This window comes from Varanus komodoensis, unplaced genomic scaffold (genome assembly GCF_004798865.1).
Source record: "Varanus komodoensis strain SLA01 unplaced genomic scaffold, ASM479886v1 scaffold48, whole genome shotgun sequence".
In the NCBI taxonomy this organism is placed as follows: Eukaryota; Metazoa; Chordata; class Lepidosauria; order Squamata; family Varanidae; genus Varanus; species Varanus komodoensis.
Genome location: NW_025336059.1, coordinates 6,313,203 through 6,327,409, shown reverse-complemented (window position 1 = coordinate 6,327,409; position 14,207 = coordinate 6,313,203). Strand labels below are relative to the sequence as shown.

Here is a 14,207-nt window from a genome sequence, read left to right as displayed (position 1 = left end):
ACCTCATAGTGAGTCAGAGCATCGGTCTACCGAGTCCAGTACACTTGACACCAACTGGCAGCTATTCTCCAGAGTTCTGGAGAGTTCTTTTTTCTCCCTGCCTTATCAGGGGATGTCAAACTGGGGCCTTCAGCCTGCAAAGCACATGCTGTACAACCAAACCAGAGTCCATCCTTACCTCCCAGAACTATGCAAACCATTTTATCCCTTCCAAAACCCCAGGTGCTCATCTCCAAATTAAGACCTGATCCACCTGCTAGAACTTCTCCTTCACAGAGAGGTTAAATTCTTGAGCGATTCCCTTCCTGCCTCCCACCCAACTTGGACCAACAATTTGTGAAATCCCATTTCTGGCAACAAAGGCCTGGCAAATCAGGCTGGAATTTTCCACACCCCTTGTGACAGCTAAAAGGATCTTCTTACAAGATGGGAATGGCACACGGCCACCTGCAATAATGCAAAGTGTGCAGGGTAAAAATCAAATGTCTGTGTTTTTTTTTAAATGGGCGACCCTTCAGTGCATCTTCCAAATGGATCAATTGGGTGGGCAGTGTGTTTATTTTATTTATTTTCAAATTTATAGGCTACTGAATAGCCCAACAGGCCTCTCTGAGGAGCAAATGGTGATCATTCATAGAACAGCACAATTCCAAGTATTGTGGGGAAAGGAAAGGGGGAAGAAAAAACCTGCCAGTAGCAGGGTAAACATCAGGCCTTTAAATATCTGTGAAAGAGGACAGGTTTTGCCTGGTGCCAAAATGAAAGCAGTGATGATGCCAAGCGGACCTCTCTAGGAAGCCCATTCCTAAGGTGGGGGCAAGCACCAGAAAGGCCATGCTTCTAACTGCCATCCTTTCTACTTCCTTTAGAGAGTGCTCTTTCAGAAGTTCTGCAACGGTTCTTGACATCTACACATAATTATGTTTAATAATGGCGGTGTGCTCTTTTCGTGGGGAGGTGCCAGAGGTCATTATTCTTGATGTGCTTTCCTGGATGAGGGTAGCACGAGCTGGGAAATGAAGGCCACAGAGGTAGAGATAGTGGAGGAAGAATTGATCTCAAGTTCAGCCAGACTCCAGGAACCAGGAGGGTCCGGAAGAGCCGAGAGGGTCTGGAAGAGCCAAGAGGGAATATGGGAGACAAGCCAGAAGAACCCGGACCAATCCTTGACCCCCATGATGCAGCTCTGGGAGAGAAGGACTGGCCAACTAGGGGTCCATGTGGCGCTAGGGGCCTTGCCCATCTTCCAGCACACCCAGCGGGTTACTGGAAAGGAAGATTTTCAGAAATAGTTTCCAGGGGGGTTCAACCAACTGCCGTGCATGCTCAGAGGCTCTTTCTTGGCTGGATATTACTTTGCTGGCTGTCCTCTGGAAATAAAGTGCTTTTTGCCAAGACCTGTCTGCTGCTTAAAAGAAACAAAGGGAGGACTCAGCACCCAAGCGCTGTACACTAGCATTTTGGGGTATATAGTATATATGTGTACTTAGCCTTACAGACCTTTTTTTATTTGATTCAAACATTGTGATGTTTGGGGGATGAGGTTAATGGTATGGTTTCGGGGTTTTCGGTGGCAAGGTTGTACACAGTAAAAATACTAAAAAAAAACCCAAAAACAAAATCCTGAAATGCACCGGATTGTCATTTACGTTGACAGTTGCTTTCTCACATTTAAAAGGGAGGGTAAACTAGAATTATTTCATTGCCAACTTGATAGAGACTCAGCCTTCAGGTCAACTTGTACATTATGTTAAAGAGGGGGCATGCAAGTTATTTTCCTCAAAAGCAAGAGAGGTAGTGTGGTGTAGTGGTTAAGAGCGCGGGACTGGGACTCAGGGGACCTGGCTTCTGGTCCCCACTCAGCCATGGAATCAACAGGGTGACCTTGGGCCAGTCACAGCCTCTCAGCCCAATCTGCCTACCTCCCAGGGCTGTTGTTGTGGGGATAAGATGGAAAGCAAGAGGAGGAGAATGATGTAAGTTGCTTGGTGTTTGTTGTAAAACAACAGGCTATAAAGCTAATCAATCAATCAATCAATCAATCAATCAATACAATCATGGAAAGGGCAATCTGCATTGAGTCCACATTGTATGAAGAGGGGAAATTTAACCCTTCACTATCTCACTGCAGCCCCTCTGAAAACTGATTACCTGCGTGGCAATTTACAATACTATGAAAAATCATTGAAAAGGAATGTTTGTGCCGCTGGGGCTTTAGGGACCACAAAGAGCCACAGAGGCAGTTTTGGGAAGGATTCTGGGCACAGAGGGAGAAGACAATCCATCTGCCTCTGGGACACTGTCCCAATCCGGTTCATGGCTCCACACATTTCCCTTTGAGTAAAAAACAAGCAGGCAGCAGCTTGCGGCATCATTAACCCATCCCTCCTGGTCTGACCCTGTAGCCCAGCTAAGCACTGTCTGAACAAACACCCTATTCTTATTACCACCCCACAGATAAAATGGAAAATTGCAGTCCAGTGAGAAAGGTTCTTTGTCTCCAGCGGAGAATCTTCCCAGGTCTGTTCTCAAGATCTGTTGTGGGAAGTTTGGCTGGTCAGAGGTGAATGTAAAATTTTATTTGTATTTATTTATTTAAAACTTTTGGAGACTGTCCCATTGCAGAAGTCTCCAAATAGAAAACATGCTGGATATTTTAACTAAAGTTAAGTTATAGGAACTCCCCTACCCCTAGATGCACAGGGCAAGCTGGTGAGCCAGAAGCAACCGATGATCTCTGCACGTGCCCAAGGGCACTCTTTGCATATTGTGGGCCACAACCCATGATGGACTCATGGCAATGACGTGGGGAAAATGTTTCCTTAGCTAAGCTTTCATTCCACGTAAGTTCTGGGCAGAGGCTGTGATTCTCAGTGAAGTCCAAGCTGCCAAGAACTTGAGGACGGATTAGCAGAAGAGGCGAGCGATTATTTCTGGGTGGCTCCCCACCCAAAGCGAAGACGGGCTTCCTCCGGACTTCTCTATTTCTTGGGCCTCCCTGAACATATCAGGGAACTGAAAAAAGCGGAAAAGCGAGAGAGAGAGAGAGAGAGAGAGCAAGCGCTGTAAGCCCATGGGACAAAGAACTCTTTATGCTGTGAGTAAGGTGACCTCCACGGCATTTGCAGCAAAGAAGGGGGGGGGGGGTCTCTACAACAACTCAGTGAGAAAAGTTTATAGCCACAGAAGGGTCCCGATCCTGGCCCTCACCGGGCACCAAAGACAGCGTTCTGCAATTTGCTGGAAGGGGCCCATGCGTTGCAATCAAAGACATATATTGGGCAAGCACATCCGTGGATCAATGGCAAGCAAACCCACTGCGGAATCTGACGGGGCAGCACACAGCACCCCTGGGCCACTAGCGGGGTCCGGCTGGGCCCCTTGGAGCACTGGTGTCCGCGCAGGGGATGGGCCACGCCCTGCAGTGGCCTCTGAGGCCCGCCTTCATTGCGGCAGGCTGCCCATAGTGCCCCGAGGCGGTGGGACACTGGGGCATTGTGGGAGAGTCCGACAGCGCGACAAAGGGGGAGGGGGCCACGAGGGCGCATTCTGTGCAGGGTCCCTTCAACCAGAGCTGGCTCTGGAGTGGACCGAGGCCAGCGATGGGCAGCCTTCCGCCGGGGCGTGCAAAGGGCCAGGATGGCAGGGGAAGACTCCCTGCGAAGTTTCTGGCTTAACCTGCTCCTAGACATACTGGGTGTGTGAGTGCAATTGTTAATGTTATTTTTATTATTACTACTCTCTGCAGGATTGCTTCCCAACCAGCACCCCGCTTCCTCATTCTGAATGAGTACAGAACAGAGAGAAGCCAACCATCTCACCGGAATCCAGGCCTCATTAGCATTGAGCATTAATTGCATTAATACAAAAGTTGTGAGGCTTCCATGGAAAGCCATTTTAAAATGTTGTATCCACTAACTAATCAACTGATACGCTATTTAAAAACAAAGCTGATGAAACTGGTTGCTTAAACCTCAATATTAGGTGCTTTATTTGGCACTCAGAAAGACATATGCACGGAGAAGATGTATTCTTTGATACATAGAAGATAACACTCCTTTTATTTAGAAGTCAAGACCTTTATAACACACCCAAAACAAAACACTCTTGGGGAGAAAGTCAATCAAACCAACGAATAGGTCCTGAACTCACAGTTTCAGTGGTTAAAGTTGGCCTCCAGGCAAGCCAGCAAGCAATCTACATTTCCAGAGCTGTTCACACAACCATATTGCTACATTCCAGGATTCCCTAAAAGGAAGTGCACAATCACTCGACGGGACGGTGTGACTTGGTGTCCTGCAATGGCAGTGGGGTGGACCTGATGACCTTCTGGCCCCTTCCAACTCTACTATGCTGTGATTCTATGCCTGCGGATCATGTCCTCGGACCTTCAGCCGTCCCTCAGAACAGCCAAAGCCCGTCCAGATGTGCACAGCTGTATGCAACATATACATGCGCCACACAATTATAGCAACAGTACCTCTGTACTGGCGTCCATTCCAAGCTTCCAATGAAACAAGGATGCCCCCGGATGGGACCAGTGGGTGCCTGACCCACTGTATTTATACCCACAGATACACATATGTGAACTGAGCTGCCAAATCCACATTTACTCCTCTCGTGGAAGCGGTGTGAATGGCCTGAAACACAGACATGGGCAGGTTGCAGGCCAGCCTGGACTACTTCAATTTTTACTAGAACTCAACCCATGCCAAGTAGAGAACGGTGGTTCAGGATCTCTACCAACCTACTTGAGGGATAAACAGATCAAGGATTTTAACCCATCACTCTCAAGCTGGCCTGCAGAGCTGGTCAAAAGGCATCAAAAGCCACCCATTTTATAAACAAGGAACACAGAGGCTGGAAGATCAGCAATCGCCACAAGGCGAACCAAGGCTGGGATTTGCCGTGGTTCTTTTGCCACCTCCTGGTTGCTTTCGAAGTCAAAATACTTGGACATTGAGCCACAAACTTCTCTGGGACCTGGAAGTAGATTCTAACATACATTCTTCCTCCTCTTGCTATAAAGGGCAGGATTGTCCCCACATCAAAGCTCCAAACTATTTTACACTCTTGTCAAGCACCTCTAATTCACCCAACATGCTCTCACTTCAGACAACCAGTTCCAGTGTGAATGTGTGCTTTGGAGAGCGAGAATGAGGCCATCTCCCTGCATAACCCTAGGTGTTTCTGAATTATGGCAACCCTGTGAATGAACTCCTTCCAAAATTCTTGTCCTTCACAGGCCTACTCAAGCTCTGGATGGAACAAATGGGAAGCGATTTTCTACCGTAAGAGCTGCTTGAGAATATAAGAACCGAACTTGTGCATAAGTCAAGGAGATCCTGCCCACAGCTGCAGGAATGGCCCCATAAACTTGTGCATAGAGTATAACCGGTGACCATCACTGGCTTTCCCTCAGACGCATGCTTCCATCAGTCATGAAATCTCTGTGCAGCTGATGTGATTCATTCCCCCTGACAGGGCCAGCTTCTACATGGGGCCACCCTTGAAGAGAGTCCAGAAATTCCAGCTTATTTGAAAGGTAGCTGCCCAACTTGGATGGACCACATTCGATCCACCTTCACCAGCATGATCCACGATCAGATCCTCACCAGCATCACTTAGGAATTGGCTCTCCTCCTATGAGCCCACTCATGACTGACGCTTGGTTTCAGGCTCCCTTCATTCCCCCACCACCAACCAAAGCGTGGCTTGTGTGAACTGGGGGGGAGGGGGTATTAAGGTGCCTAAACCACAGCAGAACACGCCAAGAGCAGTTTGTCAAATCCAAGCTTTCCCCACTTTTCAATAGGCCTTAAGATTATTTTATTCCAACAAGCATTTTAAGAAAGATGAATCAGCCCCTAGTATGTCTTCAGTTTTGCTTTAATTTCTATGGTGCCGCTTTTTATGGATATTTTAATTTTTCCGCCACCCTGCAATTGGTTTTATTATACAAACTTAGAGGTGAATTCTCACACTAGATAAATGCAACCATTCTCCTGAAGAAAACAATTTAAAAGAGCTTCCTAAACTGTTGGACATCATCCCCATAGGTCAACAGTAGAACACATTTTCTCTCATGGTGACTGTCCCAAGTTCAATTTCCACGAGCTTCAGTCTAAAAGTCCAAAATCCAGAGATGCCATCAAAGAGCGTTTGTATTATTGGGTTAGATAGACTAAGGATTTAATTCAATATTCCTGTGACCCATACATTAATTATGTTGTTGTGTACGATAATATTTCCTATGTGGAGGTTCTTAAGCTTGCTAACAATCAAATTGATTGGGTAACCTTGACTTCTAGTATTCCAAGATATTCTATTTGGGGAAGGGTGTGGGGACCCAGAGACAGAAGTAAATGTAATCTAGCACTGGCTTTTATGATCTTGGGTTATTATTTTTCTTGATAAAGTAAATACCGTTTCATTTTCTTCTCTCACAGTGGTTAAAAGTGCACTTTGAACCAGGAAGTTCCTAGTTCGGGCATGAGATGTCTGCCTCTAATTCACTGCCTGTGGATTAATATTTCTCTGCCTCTCAAAACTGCGGGAAAAAATACCAAGCTCGCACTTATTGTATGCAGGCACAGTCAAATATTGATTATCCACATTAATTAATCCAGGAGTCCTACATACACCTGGTTTCAGAACTGTCAGTGGAATACAAAATAGAGATCAACTCGCATGTTTCATGCCTAAGGATGCAATGAAAAGGTGGGGAAACTTTTCGCCACTTTTGAAAGATTATTTGCTATGACTTGTATGACGACAGATCAGAATGTGCAAGGGTATTGTTTCTGTACATTTGTGGCAAGAAAATAAAAATGTGCAAAGCTCACCATGCTCAGGACAAAAGAACTTGAAAGGGGGTGGGGGTGGGGGGAAGGAATTGAATGTGCCAGAAGCAAACACAGATTTGCTCAGCCCGGCCCAGAAGTTTGAATATGTGTTGCTTGTAAAGTCTGGCTTGGAATCTGCATGTATTTAATTACGTTAATACATAATTAAGAGTTGCCACCTTTCAATGCTGTAAAAAGCTATACCTTTTGAATTAGCTGGTATATAGGAACACAATTTCACTTTGGCTTGGATAAGAATTCACCAAAGTTCACCAGGATCTTATTATCCAGAAGAGGCCGAACTTGAAATATTAAGAACACAAATGTGGGAGAAAGTGAAACTAACAAAAACGCTCACCCTTGGGGACAGGTGTTTAGGGATAGCCCCACAAGCTCACCCGCCGACCTCTCAATTAAAAGGAGGCCTGAATCCAGGCTTGACTGAAATTTGATTTTATGGGTTATCAAGGAAGGAGGCAGAGGGAACTTTTAGGAATGTTCCAGGAAATAACCTTCTGCTTTGGTCTAGGGCTTTCGCACAGCCCGGATGGCTACAAGGTGCTTTCCTCAATGAGCAAAGCTGACTGGCAGTGGCTTTACTTGATCCTTCAAAGATGCTCACAGGTTCTCACGTTCGCACACCAAGAATGTGTAAGAGGTCTGAGAATTACAGCTTCAAACCATACGCTCTTTCTCCAGCAATTTCGCAAAAGGGTTCTGCTTGCATCTCACGGCTTGTGTGCGGGTGTGTACGCACGCACACATGTGTGCAGCTCAGGACAATTCCTCTTTTGCATCCTTTCCTCCTTAGCATTCACCTATCAGGACAACAATCCCACCCCAGCACAGCTCAATTGCCTCTTTCCAAGAACTTGGTGTCTTGTAAAATCTTCACTGACCAGGAGACACTTTTGATTCCCTTCCTTGCACAGGTAAGTTTATTTCATGACCAGAGAGACAGACAGACAGACAGACAGACAGAGAGAGAGAGAGAGGAGGGGGCCCAGTATATTGTTCACTTCAGCTCACCCTAACAAATGTTGCAAATTTCTTCATAAACAGGATGGAAGGAATTTGAGACAATTAGTATTTTTACAAAAACACTGAAGGAGGGAGAAAGTGAAACTGACAAATTGCCCATCCAGGCAAAGAGTTTCAAGTGTGTTGCTTTTAAAAGTGTGCCTTTGATTTGCTTTTTCCCTGGCAAGTTCCTCACCATGGCAGGCAAGCCATGGTGCCTTCTATCTGGGCGAGGACCATTGACCACTTGGGACCAATGGAGTGTGAGTGTGTGTGTGTGTGGGGGGGAGAGGGTGATATCTATCTATCTATCTATATTTAAGAATACCAAAATTCAGAAAGGTTTCTTCTTAAATGAGACAGAAAAACAGAGAAAGAGAAAATGAATTTGGGAGAAGGCAAAATGACTGATTTTTCCATCCACAAAGAAAAAGAAGAGTGTGTAGGAATGCCAAAATGCACGTGCAATTGTTCTGTAAATATTTGGCCATGCACAGATCTGATACAGAACTGCCGAAAGGGGTCTGGGTCTAGGGACCAAGCACATGGTCCTCAACAGTGTAGGGAAGGAGAGCACTTCCCAGAAGGTTGGTCGCAATTCTGATCTCAAAAATAGATATTGCGGGAAAGGTGCAAAAAGCACAGCCCAAAGGATCGAGCAAGCTGAAGCGTCTTTCCTAGCAAGAGAGCCGTTTGGGTTTGTGTTTTGCTTTGGTTTGACTGGGGGGCAGATGAGAAGCAGGGAGGGGGAAGAAAGAGCGACATAATGGGTAATAAAGTTATGAAGGCTATGGAGAAGGGGTGGAAAGCTTTCTCATATTACACACAAGCGCAGAATCACTCCAAAACTCAAGGCCCCCTGGATGAAATCGACAAAGAAAAAGTACGCCACACAATTAACAAGTATGGAATTTTGCTGCCTGGAGATGCCCTGATCGCTCTCATGCGCTTACCCAGAAATGTTTGACGAGGCTTTATTTCCACAAGTATGTACAGGATGGCTTCACAGGGGAATCAGCAACGGGAATGCAAGAAAAAGGGACAAGAGGCAGCTCCGAGAACGGGGTTTTCAGAGCCACTGTGCTGAGAATAATGGAGAGGCAGGAGAGCTGAGCAGGGTTTTCAAGGACAGGAGCGTCTGCATGGCCAGAGAAGGATCTGCTCGGAGCTGAATGATGGACGGAATGAGCCGCCATCGTCTTGGCCAGCAAGGCCATCCTGATGTTGCGACAAGACGTTTTTCCGCCCGTGCTGGGAAAAGCAGCCTTGGCTTTCCTCCTGCAGACTCCCTGGAGCAAAACAGCCAATGGCCCCGTGAAAGAACACCTGATGCTCAGACCCTTCACTTCCACGGAACCTGGCTGGCCCAGGGACAAGGTGCAGGGGCGAGTGGCGCAGGGGGACCAAGGTGAGAGCCGTGGGCCACCAGGAAGAGCCCAGCCCTGTCTGGTTTGGCATGCGCCATGCTTTAAGCTGAAGAATCCGACAGGCAAAGATGGTGCCCCGTTTCTCTTGCGGTCTTGCATTAGCCCCGATTCTGGCGATATTTTCCAAGCATTCGTACACAGGCCAGCTTTGGCTGTGCTCCATTCTACAGCTGTGGAAAAGCAATTTTGGGGGGGGGGGTGCTTTCACCTCATTAAGGAGCATGCACAGAGACCTATCCGTATTCTATTACTAAGTCTGATTGGGGTAAGGATGCAACTCGCCTTCGCCTCCATCCACTTCGGGGCAGGAACCCGCCGCTTCTCTGCCTCCTCCCCCCCCCCACCCTCACATCAAAACAATATTTTGCATGTTCTCCGGATTAGTGGGAGAAGCCGAGCGAGGGGAGGAGAAGGAGAACGGAAAGGGGGCGATCGGAGAACCAGAGCTAAGAAAAAGCCCCCTCACCGTCTCCGCTGGCGGGGCTGAAGCTCGCCCAACCCGGCTGGCTCAGCCGCTCCAATTTCAGCTTCTTGGAAAATCTTGAAGCGGCCGAAAGAAAAGTATTCAGGGAAAGCAAGTATTTTGCATGCACGACGAAGGGGCATGATGCACGCACGGTTAGGCATATTGCGGGTGCAGGGGCTTCCTTCCTGTAAAAATTAAAATGAACTTCCTCGCCCTTCGAGGAACTTGGCTCAAACATTTTTCAATCTTCTAGCTCTTCGGTTCTGTCATTTGACTCAGAGTTTCACTCCTACTATAATCAGATCCCTCCATCCACCCAGGTCCAGCTTCCGAGTTCTCTGCTCCGGCTCCACAGTGCAAGCCACACGCCAGTCTCGCCCTGATCTGTGGCTCAGGCAAACCGCGCGCAGGGACTCCCAGACGGAGCCTAAGCCAGAGCCCTGGCAGCTCGTTCGGGGAAAGGTGCTTGTGCGCCTCAGGACCCCGGAACACACCTGGGCAGCCCCGTCCCCTCCTCCTGAACGCCCCAGCCGCAATCCTACAGCTCCCTGGAGAGACACGCACCGGGCGCTGGAACCCATTCATTCAGAAACGCAGCTCAGTCCTTACTTCGCGGCGGCAGCCCCACCCCATTGAACTCAATGGGAAGCCTCTGGGGAGCGATGCAACGGGTCCAAGCGCACATGCCGGACTCCTGAGGTGGGGTCTCTCAACGCTCGCGCGTGTGACTTCACGGTTGCAAAATGCAGAGGGGCAGCCAGGCTGGGTTTTTTAGGGGGGGGGGGTCCTATTCTGAGTCGGGCCCTAGACCACTTCCTACAAGTTCCGTCCCCACCGCAGGACCCGCTTTCCCGGGGGTGGTGGGGGCTTCAAGGCTAAAATGCATGAATCCTGGGGACAGCCGGCTCTTGCCCACCTTCACGGCCTGCCGGGACGGGGCTGCCCCGCAGAACAAATTTAAATTTAGTCTCCAGTAAAGAGCACTGGGTGGAAAGCAGGACCGTGAGCGGAGAGGATCAGAAAACCTCTTTTCCAATTGCCCAGTGGATTCAAATTCTGCTCTCTCTCTCTGTATATTAAAATACAGGGGAGGATACACGGCTTCTACATTCTCAGCTGCAGGGACAGAAGGGGCGCTGAATTATTTTACCTACAAGCCCCCGCTCCCCGGCGCCAAAGGCTGTTTTTACCGATGTGCTTTGGAGCACAGGGACCAAAAATGAACCGTAGGCCCACGGCTGAGAGAATCTGTTCGGATGTTTGATCTGAAAACCCACATGGCTTGCAAACCAGGGCCGATCTTTTTCTGCAGATAAAGTCCCCCGGGATCTGGAAACATGGACTACTGTATTTTATTTTAGTTTTTTCTCGTTTTGTTCTCTCCACCCCCCTCCTTTTCCATGCGCTATAAACTGTTGAGTCTGGGGCTGGTATTCAATCAAGACCTCCAAAACAGACGCTTCCAGATTGGATCAAGTGGTGAATGGCGAAGGGTAGAAAGGAGGAAAAAAAAAACCCTTGAGTGCCTTTAAAATAAATAAATAAACACAGCCAAAAGTGTAGGGGGGAAAAGTGTAGATCTTTCCACTTTTCTTTCTCCTTTCGGTCCTCTGTCCTCTTAGAATACACAGACATTCACACACACTCACAAACCAAATAGACACAGCTTGGTGCATTAAAGGGGGAAAAAAAACTACGGGCAAAAAGCTGGCACGTATTTGGATTCGAATTGTCCAAGGCCAAGAAATTTCAGTTCCAAGGACTGAAGAATGCAAGGGGGAGAACACAACCTGATGAAACTGACAAATATTAATTTAAGCTGCGGTCCTTTCTCTCTCTCTCTCTCTCTCTCTCTTTCTCACACACACACACACACACACACACAAAACACCTGAGAATAACATGCTTGACTTATTTCGGATTACATATTCATGGGCTGCCGTGCCACTCCAAGCACCTCACTCACATGAAAGAGAGGAATGTCTGAATACAGAAATGTTGGAAATAACTTGATGGAAGCTGGATTTATTCAAAAAATGCAGGGGAGAAGGGAGATGCGAACGGTGCAAGAGGTCGGAGCTCTGTTTATTGGGAAATTACGGTATTAATTGCAAAGAAACTTCCCTTGCCATCGTGTCAGCCCTGCGCCAATAGGTCTGATCTTCTGTGCAGTTATAAACTCATTCGCGCGCGTACACACACACACACACACACAGCTCAGCAAGACTTTCTTTGGATGTTGGCTTCTCTTTTTAATGGGTTTTGTTCAGTGGCAGCCCTGAAAAAGCAAACTGGGAGCCGGGCAAACAGACAGCCTTGCCCGTTAAAATCTCCGGTCAGGTTGACAGGAGCGCCAGCAATATCAAAAAAGTGTTATAGTGCTCGACCCCCGGGGTTTTCTGTTGTGGGGCGGAATATGGGTTGAAACCCACCTAAGTTTTTAACTCTGCTTGTGGGGGTGCAGGGGAGACAGTCCCCTCAAGGTGGAGGGTAGAAAACCCTCGGCAATTGGATGGATCAGGAAAGAATTGCTCTCCTCGAAAAGCCATGGACACTTTAATACGGATTGTGATCGCTCTATTTCAAGGTATAAGCCTGTATCTGGAGATTGCATTTGATTATTATCTATCTTTCTAGGATCCCACCTCTTTCCTGGGGTTCCCCACAGGAAACTTTATTTCAGTGTGAGCAATTTTCTGCAGCGTGAAGATGACGGGAGAAAGTATCGAAACTCAGATAGTCTTGACCTTGAACAAGGACTGGAGAGATCTGGAATAAGGCACAGGGAATCATAAATAAAGCCGAGCGGGAGAAAAAGCAGCCACCCCGGACAGAGTAAGACAGAAGGCCGGCTTCTTCCCGTCTGAGATCATGCAAGGATCGCCCACCACCCCCACCAAATTTTAACAAAAAAATCCAGGCTTCAAAAATGGCTTTTCAAAACCAAGCTATTTTTCCTTGGAGACTTCAACCTCCACTGCACAAGACTTTGCCTGTCTGCTCAGGAGAAAGTCACCGTGAGAGCTTATAGCTAGGTAGGTATGAATAGAACTGAAGTCTTGGTAGGTTTTCTAACTGATCTGCCGCGAAGTTGAATACTCGGGAAAGAAATTCCGTTGAAATAACCCAGAACTTGCACGGATTTCGGATTAAAGCAACGGGGGGGGGTCCACATTTCTCCGTCCCCCACTGTCCTTACCTGAATCACGTTTGTCCCCTCGCTTGCAAAGGAATTTACATGTATTTTACCCTTAGCAGGTTTGGTGGCACAAAATCCTAGCATTCAGGATTTAGCAGAATTAAACAACAGACGAGGTCGGAGCAAAATGGAAGAATGGGAATAATAAAAATACAGACAATTGCGCCTGGCAAGTCTAGCCTACCTCGCCAGACAAAAGGCAAAAATTAAACGCGCTGACCTCCACGCAGCTCCAACTTAAAAACAAACACACAAACACTGGAACAACTTAGGAACGTGTCAAAGCCCACAATTATTTTGACTCCAATAATAAGACTAGCGATAAAGTTTTAAAAGGGGGTGGTGGGGAGGGGGGGTCATTTGACAGTTAGATGGCACACGCATTCGAGAAAATTGGCACTTGTTAATAGAAGTCGAGGGCAAAGAGGAAGACATTCATTTGCCACCGCAAAACTCGCTCCCCCCCCCCAGCAGGAGACAGGGAATGGAGCAGCTTGGGGGAGGAAAAGTGCCCCAGCCTCAGCTCCAGAAAAGCCCGTCACCTCCTCAAAAAGAGAGATCCCCGAACACAAAAGGCGCCTGAACGTGTGGATTTGACCGCCACCCGTGTCAAGGTCACGGCCGGCGCCCCAGCTCCCTTGGCTTGCTCATTTCTGCCCGCTTCTCTCCATTCAATCTCCCTTCGCCTCGGTGGTTTTATTTCTCTCTTCTGCCCCCCAACGACCGCCCCCCCACCTCCTCCGGATCTAGGGAAACCCCGCCGCTGCCGCCAGCCGTGAATCTCGAGCGCCCACTACTTCAAAAGCGGGGAATTAGAAAAGGAGGAAAAAAAGATTTCACAAGAACTTGGAAACGACTCGGGGACGGGGAGAGGAGGGAAAAAGTTGCGAGCGGCAACTTCGCCCTTGGCTTTCGCTTCTGCCGCCTCTTCCCCCACCCTTGTGCGCGACCCCCCCTCCTCTCGCCTCCCCTCGCCGTCCCGGAATGCCTCGAGATACGGAGAGGGGGTGAACCCCGCCAATCGCGGGGTGCGGAGCAGGAAGGCGGCAGCGGAGACGCCAACTTCGACGGAGCAAAAACTGCGGCCAGCCCGGCGGAGAGCCGGAGGCGGCGGCGCCGTCCTTCCTCCGGCGCGGGCGCAGCTGGTCCTCCCGCCGCCGCCGCCGCCGCGAGGAAGGGGCCAGCCGAGGCGGCGCTCGGAGCCTGGTCCCGGGCGCCCCCGCACCGCACCCGGGGGAGGCAGCCGGGCG

At 48.5% G+C, this 14,207-nt stretch overlaps 1 protein-coding gene across 3 annotated transcripts in view; it reads right to left on the bottom strand.

Moving 5' to 3' along the window:
* The window catches only part of PRDM16 (PR/SET domain 16), a 473,609-nt gene that overhangs the window by 459,207 nt on the left and 195 nt on the right, over positions 1-14,207 (bottom strand). The window lies entirely within an intron of this gene.